Raw genomic sequence first — 17,469 nt, 5'->3', positions numbered from 1 at the left:
GAAAACAAGCTTTTCTAGTTTTTTTTAGCTTGCTGCTGTTTTCTGTTGTTTTAGTAATTTTAAAATTGTATTTTACCTCTGTTATAATTTATTTTAGATTAGTTTCTGTAGTTACAGAGGGTGCACTTTCATTTACAGAAAAGAGAATGTTTATTTTATTTTCTTGCTAGTTGTTGGCTTGGAGTTCTTTGAGTCTTCTTTGGATTTGGTTTGATTGCTTTTGTGTGATTTATGTTAGCTTGTTGTTATGTTAATGCGATTGCATGTTTGTATGCTTATATGATTATTGGTTGCTTCGATAGAATTTCCGGAGTGCGAAGCCTGCTATTACGAGTCGCTAGCTTTCGAAGACTGTCAGCCAGGCAAGTCATTTGATCATGTTTTACAATACCTATGATTTTGTTGCATTAGAATTATCCCTCCCCACCATGCATGCAGTAGGAGAATTTTAAGTTATGTTCTTGAGTAGTATCATGAGGTAGGATGAACCCAATTCCCCTTGTTACCATTGCCCGCGATGATGTAGTATATTTTGCTATGCTCGTAGACGGGGTTGGTTGAGAGATTCATAAGGGAGATGTGAGAGTCAAGATGATGACAACCCCATGACTTCAAGCTCAAGATGGACTTCAAATTCACTTCTGGGTGGAGGACGGTTGACGGGCACCCTGGAGAAAACAGCGGATGGCCGGGATGCATGGAGAAGTGCCATGGCATCTTGCGGAAAGCTTCACCTAGCCACGAAGAGACGGATTGATACACCTTGACCGGAAGCTTACCTGTGCAGCCGCAAGCCATTATGGGCTCTGGCTGGGTTGACCTTAGGCGTGACTCTAGACGGACGGTGCCAGCAGATGTAGAAGAACGGTAGGACATGGATGGGCACCGGCAGTGCCCAGTGAAACTCTACGGAAGACCCTGTTTCGTTCGTCCCGTCTTCAAACACCAGGCAGTGCGAGGACATAAAGGAGGGAACGATTCTTGCGTGTAAAGTGCACAAGACTCTGTAGAGTAGCAACCTAATCGATTAGCCGTGTCCCCGGTTACGGACAAATGAGCCTCTGGGATTGGAGTATTTCGGAAATCTCAAGACCGAACTTAATAAATTAATTGAGGAGTTATTTAATAATTGGGAATGAGACATTGGTTGGCGGAACCATCTCAATAACTACCAACATTTCGTAGTAATTGCTAGCAAGTCCTTTGTTGTAGGGAAAAACTGGCTTTTTCGCAAAAACATAAAACTTAGAGCCCCGCAGCCAAATTGCATATAGTGTTAGCATTATTATTGTTGTTCTCTCTATGACTTGCCGGCATATTCAAAATGCTGACCTACACGGCTGCAATGTCTTATGTTGCAGAGGAGTTTTCCGACCAGGAGTGAGGCTACGATCCACGCTTGGCGATTGCCCTATGGAGTCGGATGGACTCGCTATTCGTCTACGCTTCCGCAGCTTTATTTAGTTTATTTCTCATGAGTTGGCCTTCGGCCGAATTTATTATGATGTAATAAAGACTCGATATGAGAATCGTGTAATAATTTCAGGTGTGATTGAACTTTGAATCTTTTCATCAATGTACTATGTGTGCCAGCATGATCTTGGGATGGTACAGCTACACAGACTCATGGCTCCAGCTGAGACATGAGCGGTGCGGAAAGCCTGCTGGAACTGATCCCATGTCATGGTGGCGACCTGATAAGTGGCGGTGTAGTTCTCCCACCAAGAGGCTGCAGGTCCATCAAGCTGATGTGCGGCAAAGCGCACCTTCTCTGCATCTGTGCACCCAGTAGTGGCTAACTCCCTTCCGACCTTGCGGAGCCAATCATCGGCCACAATCGCCTCAGTGCTGCTAGAGAACACTGGCGGATTCAGCCTTAGGAAGCGGGTCAAGTTGTCAACAGGGGGTGGTGGCGGTGCATTGTTGTTGTTGTTGTTATTGTTCTGGTTCTGGATGAGCATCTGCATCAGGGCATTCTGCTGCTGGATCAGCTGGGTGAGCTCCGGCGGAAAGTTGAAACCGGGGTCACGTCTCGGAGGCATCTGGTGTTTCGGAGTGGATGAGAAATTAGAATAGAACAAGGGTCTAATGAGAAAATAGCACTACCCATATGAATGCACAATCATAATCACACCAATCATTTATTCATTCATCTCAAACAAGGTTCAATCTTGGATTACAAAAATCTCATGACTAATCGAAAATAACGGCCTAACTGATCGACGAAAAAATAAAATAACATGGCGGTCGACTAAATGTCTTCATCAATTATTCTTGCGTCCTCCGGTGCGGCGTCCTCTGGTGCGTCATCCTCTGGTGCGGCGTCTCCTCTTGCGGCTTCCTTCGGTGGAGCTCTCTGCATAATCCTGGTCATTGCTCACAAGGGGTCCATCATCTCCACTCGGAAAAAGGTCTTCTCCTATGTCCATCTTCTCCTCCAGTGTGGCAATATATTTATCCCAGTCCTCGATTCTATCCATAAAATCCTTGACTTCTTCTTCATGTTCAAGGAAGTCCGCATGTGCCTTCTCCTCCAGTTCCAGTTCACGGAACAACAGCCTCTTGTGTACCTTCGAGTTTCGGCGCGTCTGGATTTCCCGGTTCCTGATGAGACTCTCCAAGTCTTGGACATATGAAAGAATGGAGTCATCCTCTACGGTACGGATGATATCTCCATTCCTAGCTCTGCGAGAAATCATGGCGAGGTCTGATGGGTCGAGCTCGGCCCTGTACTCTTGTCGGAGATGTCCAAGTGCACGATAAATCGCCATGTCTCTTCAGAGGATCCACGTGAAATCGGTAAACTCAAAGTCAATGGGCTCTGAATGTCCTCCGAAGGTCCTCCCTGGAATGTGAACCTTAATCCTGTAGCGGGTATCCGTCGGAAGTGCATTGGTAGGCTCCCCGGTGATTGAGGGCAGAGCAATCTTCAGCTTCTTCATGATCTGATCTAGCTTCTTGCCGAGAAGCATCGTCTCATCTGGCTGGCAAAACTCCGGTAGCAGAACTGGGGTGAACTCGGCGGCCATCTAGAATGTTGAAAATCGGAGAGAAGTCAGAAATGAACAGGGGAGAATTACGGAATGGTAAGGACATAAAATAAAATAGTCTCTTCCTATGGCTTTCCGATCCTAGGGGTTACGTCCTACGGTCAGCGTGTGCTCTGATACCATCTCTGTAGCGACCCGACCCGAAATCGGTCAAGTCTCTGTGTAGCTGTACCATCCCAAGATCATGCTGGCACACACAGTACATTGATGAAAAGATTCAAAGTTCAATCACACCTGAATTTATTACACGATTCTCATATCGAGTCTTTATTACATCATAATAAATTCGGCCGAAGGCCAACTCATGAGAAATAAACTAAATAAAGCTGCGGAAGCGTAGACGAATAGCGAGTCCATCCGACTCCATAGGGCAATCGCCAAGCGTGGATCGTAGCCTCACTCCTGGTCGGAAAACTCCTCTGCAACATAAGACGTTGCAGCCGTGTAGGTAGCATTTTGAATATGCCGGCAAGTCATGAAGAGAGAACAACAACAAAATTTCTAACACTATATGCAATTTGGCTGTGGGGCTCTAAGTTTTATGTTTTTGCGAAAAAGCAAATTTTTCCCTATAACAAAAGGACTTGCTTGCAATTACTACAAAATGTTGATTGTTATTGAGATGGTTCCGCCAACCAATGTCTCATTCCCAAATATTAAATAACCCCTCAATTAATTTATTAAGTTCGGTGTTGAGATTTCTGAAATACTCCAATCCTAGAGGCTCATTTGTCCGTAACCAGGGACACGGCTAATCGATTAGGTTGCTACTCTGCAGAGTCTTCTGCACTTTACCCGCAAGAATCGTTCCCTCCTTTATGTCCTCGCACTGCCTGGTGTTTGAAGACAGGACGAATGAAACAGGGTCTTCCGTAGAGTTTCTCTGGGCACTGCCGGTGCCCATCCATGTCCGGCCGTTCTTCTACATGTGCTGGCACCGTCCGTCTAGAGTCACGCCTAAGGTCAACCCAGCCAGAGCCCATAGTGGCTTGCGGCTGCACAGGTAAGCTTCCGGTCAATCGGTGGCATAGTGTCTTGTCTTCTGGCACTTGAAACAGGTGATATGACTCAGATCCTTCTGAGCCGGAGCAGGACGGTGCTGGTTGCCATTGCCTCCATTGCCTGACTTGGAGTTGTTGTCGTGGTTGCGACTGTTCCCATTCCCTCCATGGTTATGTCCTCCATGATTATGTCCTCCATGGGTGTGATGGGTATGTCCTCCCGATTATGGGGTATAGCGGGGCTTCTGCTGAGCTCCGGAGTTGTACTTTCCCTGGCCATATTTCCGCTTGCGGCTATCAATCTGCTGCTGCTTGCCTTCAAGTATGGTGGCCTTAGCGCTGGGCGGCGGCCTCGGCGCTGGTGGGCTGCGGCCTCGGCGACTGGGCCTGCTGGCCTGGAGCCTGGCGCGCGGGTTTTTTCCTTTTTTTGAATTACCACAGAGAGAGAAAACTAATTATAGATAAACCTATAATATTTTTATATAGGACATATATATCAATAAAATCAGAAAAATAAATCCTACAACGTGAACATTTTTCCAGAGGCAAAGCAGAAACAAAATAAAAACATTTTCTCAAATTCCAAATAAAATTCAAATTTTGAATTCAAACCTTTTGGCAATATTTTCTTCTGACATTTTTGGAGTGTCATGTTAGCTCCTCTCATACTTTTAAACAAGTATTTGTCAGGGATATTTGAAACAAATTTCAAATGCCAAGTTGAATTCAAATTCAAATAAAACTCAAATGCCTCTGAAAATTTCCAAATGCCACACAATTCAAACAAAATTCATAGATGCTTAACTAATAATTTTAAAACATTCCAAATTGAAAATTTGGGATGTTACAAACCTACCCACCTTAAGATGAATCTCGCCCTCAAGATTCGGGTTGGCTAGCAAATAGGTGCGGGTGGTCTCGGCGGAGATCTTCTTCTCGCTCCCAGGTGGCTTCATCCTCGGAATGATGACTCCACAGAACCTTGCAAAACTTGATGATCTTGCTGCGGGTAACTCTGTTCGCAGTCTCGAGAATTCTGACGGGTTTCTCCTCATAAGTCAGATCACTGTCGAGCTGTATGGCCTCTAGGGGCACTGTGTCTCTCAAAGGAATATCAGCCATCTCAGCATGGCATTTCTTCAGCTGGGAAACATGGAAGACATCGTGAACTCCTGACAATCCTTCTGGCAATTCCAGCTTGTATGCAAGTTCTCCTTTGCGTTCGAGGATTTTGTAGGGGCCTATAAACCGGGGTGCTAACTTTCCTTTAACACCGAACCTCTTGATTCCTCGAAGTGGGGGCACACGGAGATATGCTCGGTCTCCAACTTCATACGTTATCTCCTTGCGTTTACTGTCGGCATAACTCTTCTGTCTCGACTGGGCTATCTTGAGTCTATCTGGAATCAGCTTGACCTTCTCTTCGGAGTCTCTGATAAGATCGGGAACAAAAAGTTTTCGGTCTCCAACACCATCCCACAACAATGGTGTTCTGCACCTCCTTCCGTATAGAGCTTCGAAAGGGGCCATCTTCAGACTGGTCTGATAGCTGTTGTTGTACGAGAACTCTGCATATGGCAAGTTTTCATCCCAGCTAGACCCATAGTCTAGCGCACAGGATCTCAACATGTCCTCCAAAATCTGGTTGACTCTCTCGGTCTATCCATCTGTCTGCGGATGAAAACCTGTACTGAACTCCAGCCTTGTACCCAAAGTTTCATGCAACTGATTCCAAAACTTTGAGGTAAATTGAGTTCCTCTATCAGACACGATACTCCTCGGAACTCCATGCAGACATACGATCCTAGTCATGTATATCTTGGCTAACTTAGCGCTGGTATATGTGGTCTTCACGGGAATGAAATGAGCTACCTTGGTCAAGCGATCAACCACTACCCAGATAGAATCATAACCTGAACGGGTCCTCAGTAATCCTGTGCTAAAATCCATTCCAAGTTTTTCCCATTTCCACTCGGGTATCGGCAAAGGTTGAAGTAACCCTGCCGGCTTCTGATGTTCCGCCTTTACTCGCTGACAAACATCGCATACTGCTACGTACTCGGCAATATCCTTCTTCATACCTGTCCACCAGAAACTTTCCTTCAAATCCAGATACATCTTGGTGTTGCCTGGGTGAATCGAGTACGGTGAATCATGGGCCTCCTGAAGAATTAACTTCCTGACCTCTGGGTCATTAGGCACATAGATGCGATCCTCAAACCATAAAGTTCCGTGCTCATCTTCACGAAAACCTTTAGCCTTTCCGTTACTCATCTTATCCTTTATCTCTGCAATTCCCTTGTCTGTCTTCTGGGCTTCACGGATTCTTTCGGTCAGAGTGGACTGTATATCCAAGGTGGCAACAAATCCTCTTGGTACTATCTCCAGTCGGAGCTCTCTAAGATCGTCGGCTAATTCCTGAGGTAATCCTCCAGCTATGAGGGTGTTCACATAACTTTTACGGCTCAAGGCATCAGCTACAACATTTGTCTTCCCTGGGTGAGAATGCAATCTCATGTCATTGTCCTTGATCAATTCAAGCCATCTCCTCTGCCCGAGGTTCAATTCCTTCTGTGTGAAAATATGCTTCAAGCTCTTATGATCCGTGTAAACATCACAACTATTTCCGACAAGTAAATGTCTCCAGGTCTTGAGTGCGTGCACTACGGCTGCTAACTCCAAATTGTGTGTGGCGTAATTCATCTCGTGAGGTCGTAGCTGTCCGGAGGTATAAGCTACAACTTTTCCTTCCTGCATGAGCACTCCTCCGAGTCCTTGACGAGAAGCATCACAATATACCTGGTAATCCTTGTGTATGTCCAGCAAAATTAGCACCGGGGTGGTAACCAAACGTTTTTTCAGCTCCTGAAAACTGGCTTCACAATCCTCGGTCCAAATGTACTTGGCTTCCTTCTTCAACAGCTCAGTCATGGGCTTGGCAATCTTGGAGAAATTCTCAATAAACCTCCGATAATATCCTGCGAGTCCGAGAAAACTGCGGATCTCCTTGACTGAGGTGGGGGACTGCCAGTTGGTGACCGATTCGACCTTGGTGGGGTCGACTGCTATTCCTTCTCCTGAAATAACATGTCCGAGGAATCCGACTTCCTTCGGCCAAAATTCACATTTGCTGAACTTGGCATATAAATGATGTTCTCGGAGTTTCTTGAGAACTAGACGCAGATGTTCCTTATGCTCTTCCTCGCTCTTGGAGAAAACCAATATGTCATCGATGAACACCACGACAAACTTGTCCAGATATTCCATAAATACCTTGTTCATCATGCTCATGAAATACGCAGGGGCATTAGTCAATCCGAATGACATGACGGTATACTCATATAAACCATACCTGGTGGTGAAAGCTGTTTTGGGTATATCCTGTTCATGAATCTTCAACTGATGATACCCTGATCGAAGATCGATCTTGGAGAATACCTTGGCTCCAACTAGCTGATCAAATAAATCATTAATCATCGGCAGAGGGTACTTGTTCTTGATGGTCACATCGTTCAATGAACGATAATCCACAACCATTCTCAGGGTTCCATCCTTCTTCTCTACCAAAAGAACTGGGGCTCCCCAAGGTGACGAGCTTGGCCGAATATATCCCTTCTCCAACAGCTCCTTAATTTGCTTCTTGATCTCTTCCAAATCATTCGGGGGCATCCGATAGGGTCTCTTGGATATTAGGGCTGTGCCGGGCAATAACTCAATCAAAAACTCAATGTCTCTGTCCGGTGGCATTCCTGGTAATTCCTCTGGAAACACATCGGGAAAATCTTGCACTACGGGCTATTCCTCCTGAACAACACCCATGAGGGAATTCACCCGATTCTTCATCGGTGTGCATCTGGATACATACTTGATCCTCTTCTGCTCCGGGGTGGTGAGAAAAATCGTCTTGCGGGCACAGTCGATGTTTCCTTCAAACTTGGTCAACCAATCCATGCCTAGGATTATGTCCAATCCCTGGGATTCCAATACTATGAGGTCTGCGGGAAAATCATGATTTACAATGCTGAGAGTCGAATGACAGCCTAAGCCTGCCGTCATCTCTCCTCCTGGGGAAGTGACCTGAAGTGGGGTTCTAAGGGTTCTAGTGGGCAACCCGTACTTTTCCACAACTACCCTTGATATGAATGAATGCGTTGCACCGGAATCAAAGAGTACCAATACTGGATGTGAATTTAATAAAAACTTACCAACCACAGTGTCTGGCTGATCATAGACGTCCTCCACGTCAAGGTGATTCACTTGAGCACAAGGAAAAGGGTTGGGCTTCTTTGCTGAGCTTCCATTGCCGTTGTCATTTATGTTGCAGAGGAGTTTTCCGACCAGGAGTGAGGCTACGATCCACACTTGGCGATTGCCCTATGGAGTCGGATGGACTCGCTATTCGTCTACGCTTCCGCAGCTTTATTTAGTTTATTTCTAATGAGTTGGCCTTCGGCCGAATTTATTATGATGTAATAAAGACTCGATATGAGAATCGTGTAATAAATTCAGGTGTGACTGAACTTTGAATCTTTTCATCAATGTACTGTGTGTGCCAGCATGATCTTGGGATGGTATAGCTACAGAGACTTGACCGATTTCGGGTCGGGTCGCTACACCCCCCTCCCAATTCGGATTGGGCTTGGGGGGGCGCTCCCACCTTGGCCGCCTCCTCCTCCTTTCCACTTTGGCCCATTAAGGCCCATTGACTCCCCGAGGGGTTCCGGTAACCTCCCGGTACTCCGGTAAATGCCCGAACTCACCCGAAACCATTCCTATGTCCAAACATAGCCATCCAATATATCGATCTTTATGTCTCGACCATTTCGAGACTCCTTGTCATGTCTGTGATCATATCCGGGACTCTGAACTACCTTAGATACATCAAATCACATAAACTCATAATACCGAACGTTAAGCGTGCGGACCCTACGGGTTCGAGAACTATGTACACATGACCGAGACACGTCTCCGGTCAATAACCAATAGCGGAACCTGGATGCTCATATTGGCTCCCACATATTCTACGAAGATCTTTATCGGTCAAACCGCATAACAACATACGTTGTTCCCTTTGTCATCGGTATGTTACTTGTGCGAGATTCGATCGTCGGTATCTCAATACCTAGTTCAATCTCGTTACTGGCAAGTCTCTTTACTCGTTCCGTAATGCATCATCCTGCAACTAACACATTAGTCACATTGCTTGCCAGGCTTATAGTGATGTGCATTACCGAGAGGGCCCAGAGACACCTCTTCGACAATCGGAGTGACAAATCCTAATCTCGATCTATGCCAACTCAACAAACACCATTGGAGACACCTGTAGAGCACCTTTATAATCACCCAGTTACGTTGTGACATTTGGTAGCACAAAAAGTGTTCCTTCGGTATTCGGGAGTTGCATAATCTCATAGTCATAGGAACATGTATAAGTCATGAAGAAAGCAATAGCAACATACTAAACGATCAAGTTCTAAGCTAACAGAATGGGTCAAGTCAATCACATCATTCTCTACTGATGTGATCCCGTTAATCAAATGACAACTCATGTCTATGGCTAGGAAACTTAACCATCTTTGATTCAACGAGCTAGTCAAGTAGAGGCATACTAGTGACACTCTGTTTGTCTATGTATTCACACATGTACTAAGTTTCCGGTTAATACAATTCTAGCATGAATAATAAACATTTATCATGATATAAGGAAATATAAATAACAACTTTATTATTGCCTCTAGGGCATGTTTCCTTCAGTGTCATGTGAACGTCGACTACATGACACTTCACCTTATTAGGGCCTAAGGGGATGCATTGTGGAGTAGTTATTAGATGATGGGTTGCTAGAGTGATAGAAGCTTAAACCCTAGTTTATGTGCTACTTTGTAAGGGACCGATTTGGATACAAAAGTTTAATGCTATGGTTAGATTTTATATTAATACTTTTCTCCTAGTTGTGGATGCTTGCGAGGGGGTTAATCATAAGTAGGAGGTTTGTTCAAGTAAGAACAACACCTAAGAACCGATCCACCCACATATCGAATTATCAAAGTAGCGAACACGAATCAAACCAACATGATGAAAGTGATATGATGAAATTCCCGTGTACCCTCAAGAACGCTTTGCTTATTATAAGAGGCCGTTTTGGCCTGCCCTTTACCTCAAAAGAATTGGGCTACCTTGCTGCACTTTATTTACCGTTACCATTACTTGCTCATTACAAATTATCTTGCTATCAGACTATCTGTTACCGACAATTTTAGTGCTTGCAAAAAATACCTTGCTGAAAACCACTTGTCATTTCCTTCTGCTCCTCGTTGGGTTCGACACTCTTACTTATCGAAAGGACTACGATTGATCCCCTATACTTGTGGGTCATCAAGGCTCTTTTCTGGTGCCGTTGCTGGGGAGTGAAGCGCTCTTGGTAAGTGGAAATTAGTAAGGAAAAATTATTACTATGTGCTGAAATTTATTGTTACTTGCTACTATGGAGAATCATCCTTTGAGGGGTTTGTTCGAGGTATATTCACCTCGACCAGAACCACAATTAGTTAACCCTCGACCTATTGCACCTACTGAAAGTATTGGTTATGAAATTCCTTCGGGTATGTTAGAACAACTGCTAGCTAATCCTTATGCGGGAGATGGAACCGAACATCCTGATATGCACTTGATATATGTGGATGAAATTTGTGGATTATTTAAGCTTGCAAGTTTATCCGGAGATGAAGCTAAGAAGAAGGTTTTCCCTTTATATTTGAAGGGAAAAGTATTGACATGGTATAGGCTATGCGATGATATTGGATCTTGGGACTGGAATCGACTGAAATTGGAGTTTCACCAAAAAATATCCTCTGCATCTAGTTCATCGTGATCGGAATTACATATATAATTTTCAACCTCATGAAGGAGAAAGTATCTCTCTAGCTTGGGGGAGGCTTAAGTCAATGTTATATTCATGCCCCAATCATGAGCTCTCAAGAGAAATTATTATTCAGAACTTTTATGCTCGGCTCCTCGTAGCGACCCAACCTCAAACGGTCAAGTCTCTGTGCTCCAGTGTCATCCCTAGATCGGTAATGCTGACACACACAGTACTCGAAGGATTTATAATAGAGTAGCAATCACACACTTATTACATCGAATGTCTCAGAAGAGAGCTTATTATAATAAATATGGCTTAAGGCCATCTAATACGATAACAGCGGAAGGCTTGGAAGATAAAGTGAGTCCATCAACTCCAATGGCATAGCTGAGCTACACGGCAACGACCTAACGAACCTTACTCCTCGTTTGAAAAGTCTGTAACATAATACGTTGCAGCCCGAAAACGGGTCAGCACATGGAATATGCGGGCAATATCACACAGTAGAGCAAGAACAGAATAATGCTATCACTACATGCATATTTGGCTGCTGGAAAGCTCTATGGTTATAGTTTTGCGAAAAGCAAATTTTTCCCTACAACAAAGGAATAAGTTTTATTTTAAATATCATGGTAGTTGAAACATCATTGAGAAGGTTCCTCCAACTCAATCCCAATTAAAGTAATTATCAACCCAACAATATTAATTAAGAGTGATGAGATACTTATGATAATCCAAGTACTAGATACTCAAAATTGTCCATAACCGGGGACACGGCTAACCATGATTAGATTGTACACTCTGCAGAGGTTTGCGCACTTTTCCCCACAAGACTCGATCTCCTCCGTTGGATTTCTCGCACTACATGGTGTTTGAGAAACGGATGACCGAGACACAGTCTTTCAGAAACATTAACTCTTTACTCCGGGCAGACCATACCAAACCTACATCCCTCTACCTGCTGATCCACCTCTTCCAGAGCTCACGCAACTTACTCAACTATGCTAGAGCCCATAATAGCTTGTGGCTGCACACGGAAGTTTCTAGCATGAAAATATCTCAGTTCCCTTTGAGCCTGGGTGGCGGACCTTAGGATGATCAGACGGGTACTCCAGGATATCCTAGGACAACACTGGATTCTCCAGGTGCCCGACAAGCAATCCACCCAGATGTGTAATAAAGTTGCCACCTTAAGTAGAACCATTAATTAACAATCTCACATCTGTCATGGATTCACTCACCCAAACCACGTCTACGAGCATAGCATAGCAATATAAGCAATACGTAGAAGTAACTCCCAAGGGTTTGATAGTAACAGGGCAATAGGTTCTACCTCATCAACTACTTCCCAATACCCACAATTTAATCACAACCTAATCATGCAGTGTTTCAGGGTTGAAACTAATGCATAAAAACTGGGTATGAAAAGAGTATGATCAATGTGTTACTTGCCTTGCTGACAGTCCGCAAAACCTAGGGACTCGTAGTAGCACGCTTCGCACTCCGGATGTTCTATCGCAAACAAACAATAGCATACATAAGCAATCAAGCAAAGATGCACGGGTAAAACTCAAATAGGACGATCTAACCAGAAAGTTCAACTTAAGAACTCCGGTTTGCGAAAAGAATCAAATCAAACGAAGCAACGAAACTCAAACTGCCAAAGAAACAAGATCCGTTTACTAATCTGAACTAAAGTCAAATTTTACAGTACCAAAATCTTGTTCAAGTTGATTAAACAGAAAGAGGGTTTTGAGACGAAGATCTAGGCGCTTGAATCGCCTGATTCCGATAAACGAGCGAAAAGATAAACTAAAACGAAAATCGGATCAGAAATCGCGATCGAAAATAAACGCGAAAAACCCGAGAAAAAGAAAAACTGACGAACAGGCTAACGAACGAACGTTCGTTGTCTGTAACTAACGAGCGAAAACCGTTTGTTAAAACGAACGTACGGACGAACGTCCGCTAAATAAACTAAACCAGAAAATAAAATAAAACCGATCTATTCTAAAAAAAACCTAGGGTTTTCTAAAAAACCGGATCAGTTTTTTTTTCTCTCAAAACCGGCGGCGGCGAGGCGACTACCTTGGTGGGGCTCCGGCGAGGTCCGGCGGTCTCCGCGGGGTCCGGGTGGGGCTGCGGGGCGGCGGCGCTGCGGCAGGGAGGTGCGGCGAGGCGCGGCAGCGGCGCTAGGCGGCGGCGGCAGAAGCAAAGGGCGACGGCGCGGCGCGGCTAAGCGGCGGGGTTGGCGGGGCGGCTCGGGTGGTGGTGTGGGGGTGCGGGGCGGTGCTATAAAAGGAGGGGGCTTGCTTGGGGGAGGGGGCAAGGCGGCGCGGGAGGAGTCCCGGCCGGACTCGGCTTTGGGCGGCGGCGGCCTCCCGGTCTATTGGAGGGAGACGAGGCGCGGGGAGGTGGGCCGGCTCGGCTAGGCTTCGGCCCAGTCGGGCGCTGGAGATTTAAAAATAAATTCGCCAGAACTTAAATAAATCCTAGAAAATAAAATAAAAATCTAAAAATGCCAAAACAAATTTTAGCCGTCTAAATAAAATATTTAGAACAAGATGAACATTTTCTTGGCCCTAAAATGCAACTTTGAAAGACGTGCAATTTTTCTAATGCAAATAAAATAGCAATAAACTCCGAATAAAATCAAATATTTGATTTTAATATTTTTCCTCCAATATTTCATTTATTTTGGGAGAAGTCATATTATCTCCTCTCATATGTTTTTAATATGAAATATTTTTGGAGAGAAAATAATTAAAACCAAAAATCCTCGTTTCAATATTTGATAAAACTCAAATATGAAAACAGGGAAATCCCCAACTCTCTCCGAGGGTCCTTGAGTTGCTTAGGATTTCGAGGTTCGCGAAACGAAATGCAATGAAATATGATATGCATGAATGATCTATGTATAACATTCCAAATTGAAAATTTGGGATGTTACAATCACTAAGCATTTTGAGCAAGCAATCCATTAAGCAACACCTCATCCCTTTTTAATAGTATTGGCTTTTCCTATGGACTCAATGTGATCTTGGATCACTAAAAGTAAAAATGTAGAGTCTTGAGCTTTAGAGCTTGAGCCAATCTTTTGTCCTTACCATTTTGAAGGGGTTCCACATCCTCTTGTCCACGCCACTCCATCTGTTGAACTTGTCTGAAATATTCTAGATAAAGCATTAGTCCAACAAGAGATATGTTGACATTAATTACCATAACCACCCAGGGAGCACTTGTGCTTTCAATCTCCCCCTTTTTGGTAATTGATGACAACATACATCAAAGCTTTAGATAAAGATATAGAGAATAGCAATTAAAGCTTTGGAAAGACATGTAACATGCATAGGCTCCCCCTACATGTATGCAATCATGTCAATATGGAATATACGAGCATGTGAATGCATAAACATGACAGAGCAAGCAATGAGTTACATGTATCTTGGCTATATGCATCAGAGCAAATGATGTGAATATATGAAGTTGTAACTTCATGTTCATGATTCCTTCTTGCAAACAATATGTGCATTTAGCAAGAAATCATCATGCACATGAGTGTGATGCATATACTTACCTTGTGGTCTTGAGTTGACTTAGGAAGAGATGAACCTGAGTAAACAAGGTTAGATAACGTAGATACAACTACTAGACAGAGCAAACAAAAGATCCACAAGAGTACCAAGACTGGGATGACATGTAGAGAGTGAGTACTAGGTACTCTAGTTTGATACAGACATGTCCCCAAAGATAAAAAGATATGCAATGAATTCAAGATTTCCTTCCCTAGCAGTCTTTCTCCCCCTGAATCTTATACTGGATAATGGGAGAAATTTGAGAAACGAAATCAGAGCAAAAGCAGATCAGATAACATAAACATGTCTTTCCCCTCTCAAAGACATGTGACTTCTCTCCTCTTGAACACCAAGCATCTGGGGCCTTTGATGTGATTATCTCACTCTCTCCCCTTTTGAAGTGAATAAGTTTGATGTGCTCTCCCCTCCCCCCTTGACATCAATTTCCAAGAAGAAGTCTTCTGGAGTGTGAGTCAAGATAGGTTTGGTCCTTGAGTCACAGAGCAAAGCAGCATATAGAATATGATGCTGGTAGAGGACAAGAATCATTGAGTGGAGCTGGAACAAAAGTGCAGGAACAAGTGGCAAATTGTCTTCTCTGCAGTGAAATCGGTGACACCGAGATATATTTTCCGGTTTGACCGAAAGTGATAAATCGGTGTGACCGAGTTTAACACAGAGAAAGAGCAATTTTCACCTCAGCTCACTAGGCAAATAAGATCTCACAAAGATTTGCAAGGAATTAACTGAAGGATTTGCAATGAATTAGATGCAGGAAATGCATAACGAAACTAACAAAAAGAAGATCTAGATGAAGTTTTTTTATTAGAAAGAAGGGGAACAAATATGCAAAGTACAAATGCAAGAACTCATAGAAACACTAGAGAACATCTAGAATTGGGAGGCGACAAAGTCACCTATGTTAGAGTATATTGACTGAGGAATCAAGTGAGAACACTTGATCACAAGTCTTACTCATCGTTAAAACTCAAAATGGGGTTACCATTTTTTGTTTAAGCATTTGATGTATTCACATCTTGTTGAGCTGCTTTGACCACTACTAGGAAAAGGGCTATAGATGGAATGGCCACTAATGGCGCACCAGACATGTGGTGCGCCACTACTATATAGCAGTGGCGCACCATGTGTTGGTGCGCCATTAGTGTGAAAGACACTAATGGCGCACCAGACACACGATGCGCCACTAGTAACAATTTTTTTTCCAAACATACTAATGGCGCACCAGGGCACAGTGCGCCATTACTAGTTCTAACTAGTAATGGCGCACCAGCCACATAGTGCGCCACTACTATATTTTTTATTTTTTATTTTTTTGCAAAACTACTAATGGCGCACCAGGGACAGTACGCCATTACTAGTAACTAGTAATGGCGCACTGTTCCCTGGTGCGCCATTAGTGTTTTTTTGCAAAACTACTAATGGCGCACCATCAGCAGGTGCGCCATTAGTAACCAGGGTTACTAATGGCGCATTTGTTGGTGGTGCGCCATTAGTAACCTGGGACGAGCTAGATATTTTGGACAGCCACACCTACCCACTCACTTTCCCCACTTCATTCTCTCCACCTCCTCCTCCAAGCTTGTCTCGGCTGCCTCCTCCTCCTCACCTCATTTGCACCATAAATTCATCCAAATTAAGTGGTTAAATTACCATTTTTTGATAGGTAAGTAAGGGGGAAGCTATCTTTATGTTGTTCTCCCTCCAACAACGTGCACATGCACTTTTTATGGCCTAGCTAGATCTATGTATGTTTGTGGTGTTGCATATGTTTGTGGTTTGCATATATGTTTGTGTTTGCAGGTACCGGTATTTGAAATGCGATAGTTGCCAATATTTTGCCGGAATGTTGATTCATTTCCGTTTCGGCGAGAATTTTGGCACTATGCATTCTTTTTGTCCTATTTTTAGGGAAAGTCATGCCAAATTTTTTCTTGGTTCTAAAATATCGTTTTGCTCTACCCCGCAGGCGACCATGGTCCGCACGATGACCGAAGGCATCGTGAATAGGTTTTTGAGCTCCGCAAAGGCCGAGATGCTTGAAAAGAACGAGACGGAGATAAGATGTCCGTGTCGAAGATGCAAGCTGAAGAGCCTTATTGCGGACCCGGATTCCGGGCAGGTGCGGGACCACCTGCTCTTGCATGGTTTCATGGATGGCTATCGGTGGCAAGGTGATGAAGATGACTATGAAGTCGTCCATGGGGGCCGGGCAAGAAATGAGGAAGGGCGGCAAGACAACCACCGCGTCTCGGGCGGGCGAGAAGACGAAGAATCTCCAGGACATGATCACGACGGTGATGCTGTACACAGTCATCATGTAGAAGATGCCGGACATGATGATGAGGAAGATGCGGGAGCAGACGAAGGGCATGATCATGAAGATGAAGATGCCGGCGGAGCAGACGACGATGGACCATCAATGGGCTGGGTGCGGGACCCTCATATTCAAGAGCTGCTTCTCAAGCAGACGGATAACGCAAGAGCTGCCGCCCGAGAGAAAGCCAAGCTGGATCAACTGGAGATAGACGCGGTTACTCCATTGTATGAAGGATGCAGGCCCGAGGATACCCGCCTGAAAGTAACGCTCATGGCTCTAGAGATGAAGGTAAAACACAAAATGACCGACGCATGCTTCGACGAGAACATGTCAATCTGGCACGAACGTCTTCCCAAGGGGAACAAGTGCCCGACCAGTTTCGAGGAGGCCAAGAAAATCGTGTGTCCTCTGGATTTACCGCACATGAAATACCATGTGTGCATGAATAATTGCATCATTTATCGGGACGAGCACGCGGAGTCTACCATATGTCCAGTGTGCGGCGTCACTCGATACAAGAAGAGGAAGAAAGCTCCTCGAAAAGTGGTGTGGTACTTTCCGATCACTCCTCGTCTGCAGCGGTATTTCACGGACCCTAAGGTAGCAAAGCTCCTGTGTTGGCACGCGGATAGGGAGGAGAAGA

The sequence above is a fragment of the Triticum aestivum genome, chromosome 7D, assembly GCF_018294505.1.
Source record: "Triticum aestivum cultivar Chinese Spring chromosome 7D, IWGSC CS RefSeq v2.1, whole genome shotgun sequence".
NCBI classification, from domain to species: Eukaryota; Viridiplantae; Streptophyta; class Magnoliopsida; order Poales; family Poaceae; genus Triticum; species Triticum aestivum.
The sequence above is the reverse complement of the archived record's forward strand: the minus strand, read 5'-3'. Positions refer to the sequence as shown.